The 4,481-nt window shown below is 49.9% G+C and overlaps 1 pseudogene across 1 annotated transcript in view; it reads right to left on the bottom strand.

The window, feature by feature from the left end:
• Positions 1-4,018, bottom strand: part of LOC311355887 (ras-responsive element-binding protein 1-like) — an 18,083-nt pseudogene extending 14,065 nt beyond the window's left edge. Inside the window, exon 1 of the transcript XR_014684170.1 lies at positions 3,954-4,018. The product of XR_014684170.1 is annotated as a ras-responsive element-binding protein 1-like (transcript). The remainder of the gene's footprint in view (positions 1-3,953) is intronic.
• Positions 4,019-4,481: the final 463 nt, after the last annotated feature.

Below are 4,481 nucleotides of genomic sequence, written 5' to 3'. Positions count from 1 at the left end.
ACGCAGGCACGCACACATACACACACCGGCACGCTCACACACACACACGCACGCACACATGTACGCAGGCACGCACAAACACACTTACAAACAAACACTGCTCTCTCTCTCTCGCTCTCCTTTTCCCTCTCTAACGCTCTCTCTCTCCCTCTTCTCGCTCTCAAACACACACACACACACCCACACACGCACATGCACACACTTTCCCCTCTCACCCTCTAACTTTCTCTCTTTCTCTCTCTCTCTCTCTCTCTCTCTCTCTCTCTCTCTCTCTCCTCTCCCTCTCTCTCCCTCGCTCTCTCTCACACACACCCACACACCCACACACACACACACACACACACACACACACACACACACACACAGGGTTGTAGGCCCTCATCTGTAAAGCCGAACCAGCCTCCACTGTCAACTCCAGTCTGTGTCCTGTGCTAACTGCTCCTGGGAGACCAGGACAGTTAAAAAAAAGCCCTTAGCTAGCAGCAAAAGTCCCAGTTAGAAAGAAGCAGTTTGTCCATCGAGATGCTTTGGCCCTCTGGTCGCAGAGGCAGAGAGAAGGAGCTGTGATTGGTGGAAAGCAGCCTGCGTCGTGAAAGCTGCAGGAAGCTGGTGCCAGCACGCACAGTCTGCATAATGACCAGCCAGCATCTAGCAGAGAGATTCTCAGCAGATTCACAGAGCGTGTGTGTGTGTGTGTGTGTGTGTGTGTGTGTGTGTGTGTGTGTGTGTGTGTGTGTGTGTGTGTGTGTGTGTGTGTGTGTGTGTGTGTGTGTGCGAGAGTGTGTGAGAGTGTGTGGGAGTGTGTGTGTGTATGTGTGTGTGGGAGGGGGTCTCACAGCCATGCACAGCTGCCCTCTAATTCCCTCGATTTCCTCATCCTTGTATCACATTACATGACTTTACACAGACACAAACACACACACACACACACACAGACAGGCAGGCAGACAGACAGACAGACAGACAGACAGACAGACAGACAGACAGACAGACACACACACGCGCATCACGCATCACGCCATTTAGCTGCCATCAGGTAATCATTTACTGTCCATCCCAAGCCAAGATTCCATCCGAACCAACATCAAGAATATTTTCAACTAGACGTGAATAACTTCAAAATAAATCCTTGCACTTGTGGTAAAGTCATACATAACAGCAAAGGATGGCGGGAGCTACAGGCTTTGGCTCTTGAGACGCTCCTTGAGGATCTGTACTCCATGTGCAGACAGTGGACTGCAGCGCTGGACTAGATGCAGTACTTTGCTCTGCCAGTTCTCCTCAACCTTGACATCCGATCCGTCTCTGTGACGGCAACGGAGCAGCGGTGGTGAACGCCCGTCTCCAAACAGTCGACATGGCTTCAATCACGCGGCCTGTCTGCGCCGCCGCCGTCGTCCGGTCCAGGGCGGGCGCGCGGCCACGCCGACCCGCGTGCTGACCACATTGACACTCGTCTGCCAGATCAACCACACGTAAAAAGAACACACGGCAAAACACGGCGAAAAACAAAGTCGACTTCAATGAAGCCAACATTATTGTCCCACGTCCAAGGTGGGTTTTTGGCTAAATCCAGGGGCCCCCAATTCAAACAGACCATAATCACAAGATCCCTGACACAAAATCTCCAACGAGAGCAGATTAAGGGCGGAGGAAAAAAAAAAAAGGGGGGAGACAGCGAGAGCACTTGATGCCATTCCTGTGTGTATTCAGCCCCCGGGGGGGGGGCCCGGTGTTGCCCCAGAGGGATGGAGCCCTGCCTGGGCAGCGCTGGGAGAGGGCCCCCTACCTCTTGGTGAGATTCAGGTCAGGCCGCTTTCAGAGCCCGCAGCATTGAGAGCCGTCTCAACACGAGAAGTCTGGTGACTGAAGTAAACCCCGCAGGCTTTAGCTCCAAACATGTTTGGAAGAAACTTAAAGGTTTTCTCCTTTCCATGAACTTCCAAGAGCCTGTTGCCTGAATGATGAGTGTGGAAGTGAACGGGGCGTTATGGGAGTGTCTCTGAATTAATCAGAAGCAGAAGGGTTTACCACCCACTTTATCCTCTCTAATTGATCTTGTATCTTTCTTTTTTCGGAAGTTATTTGTTTTGGCATGGATATGTCCAGGTAGCTGGTGGATAGAGGATCTCCCTTTGAATAAATATCTTACTTTACAGATTGGATATTGACGTGAGGGTCCAAAGTAGTTTCAGTGGGGGTCTGCAGATAGTTTACATTCTAAAATGAAATACATTAAAAACAGTTTGAGTGTATATTACTCTTAGTTTACTTAACAGTGAAAGGGAAACACAAATAGTCTATTTTGGAAATCTAGGTTCAAGGAACCGTTCAACCGTTCACCATCATTCCTGAAAAATCCACTCCTAAACCCATACACACACGCATACATATATACAGACACACAAGCATGCACACACGCACAACAAACACACACACACACACACACACACACACACACACACACACAGGGATCCGTGGGGCCTGTTCAGCTCAGATCTCCAGTGTATTTCTTCTTGGACTTAGGAAGGTATGGCTGTGGTTTGCGTTGTGTTGAGTGGGAACCGCCTGCATGACCAATAGCAGCGCAGAGTCTGCACCGGCGTGACCAATAGCAGAGCAGAGTCTGCACCGGCGTGACCAATAGCAGAGCAGAGACTGCACTGGCATGAACAGAATGTACTCACATAGACCTCACCAAGCTCTGTACACACAAGCACGCACACAGACACACACACACACACACACACACACACACACACATACACACACACACACACACACACACACACACACACACACACACACACACACAGACACACACACACACACATGCCAAGCCCAATACGCACGCATACATACATTAGGCGGATATATAATGTACAATGTATCTGTGTAGGCAGTATGGACATCCATTCATACAACACAATGGCATGCATGCATAAGGTCTCAGGGACAACCTCTCATACAACACATGCACACACGCACAGACACACACACACACACACACACACACACAGTCACACACACACACACACACACACACACACACACACACACTGTAGACAATGTACAACAGCTCACTACTCAGACGAGGAGGTATAAGAGCAACACACAGAGTTCCCACAATCCTTAATCACAAATCAACTCATTGACAAATGTTCTCATTGTGTTGTGGAGGGGGTGGGGGGCGGGGGTGGGGGCTGGGGCGGGGGGGTGGGGTGGAGTGGGGGTGGGGGGGGGTGGGGGGGGGAGAGGGGGCAGAGGAACTCCATTTCACTCCAGCCGCAGAAGAATGGCTTGATTTTCTTAATGGAGCACGTGGGCAGTGTGGATTGTTTGTGCACGTATTCATCCTGAAGTGAGTGCACGTGGGGAGTAGCACGCACACACACACACACACACACGCACACACACGCGCAAGCACGCACGCACACACACACACACACACACACACACACACACACACACACACACACTCGCAAGCACGCACACACACACACACACACACACACACACACACACACACACACACACACACACACACACACACACACACAAGCACACACACAAGCGCACACAAGCGCAGACGCACACAGAGGGGAGTGTGGGTAGAAGGGAGGTCAAACAGCTGGGCCGGTCGCTGGAACTGTAAGCAGCTCCCACGGCGCCTCTGAAGGGTCCTGAAACCCAGCGGGCCCACCGGCTCAACTCACTCTGTATTCACACACACGCACACACTGCTACACACACACTGCCTACAGCAGATTCAATATATTGCAAATGCATGCAGAAGACGTGTATGGAGACTCAGAATGAATATTGAAGACAGTGTTGAATATATATACTGACTAAATGCTGACTGAAGGAATACTGCGGAGTCACTGAACACATAAGGGAAAATAAACACGGCTATAGAATAGATAGATTCTCTATCTCTAGCCGGGGCGTACGACTCCCAGTCGCTGCGGTTCTGAGTTCGATCCCTGATGTCTGCAGTATACCTGTGGAATATCATGGTGATGCCAAATACCTGTGGCTCCTCTACAGCAGCTTACAAGCGTTCAATTTCACTTTCGGAAAAAAAAAAGAAACGTAGACGTTATAGCTCCAGAACAAATATTTAATACAAAGTGATAGATACAGAGTGACTCTACTGAATTGTTACTGAATTGATGGTTCATGGATTAAGAATAAATCCAGAATGAATGCTGGATGTTTACTTAAAAGACACAAAATACACATCCATCCCCCCAGTCTATCACACACACACACACACACACACACACACACACACACACACACACACACACACACACACCCACACACACACACGCACACACGCACTCACATGAACATTCCCATACACACACACTTACACACGCACACACACACACACACACACACACACACACACACGTACTCTCACACTTTCGCACACACGCATACCCTCACACGTACTCTTACACTCACACGAACAT

The sequence above is a fragment of the Micromesistius poutassou genome, assembly GCF_964030765.1.
Source record: "Micromesistius poutassou genome assembly, chromosome: 11".
Taxonomy (NCBI): Eukaryota; Metazoa; Chordata; class Actinopteri; order Gadiformes; family Gadidae; genus Micromesistius; species Micromesistius poutassou.
The sequence above is the reverse complement of the archived record's forward strand: the minus strand, read 5'-3'. Positions and strand labels throughout refer to the sequence as shown.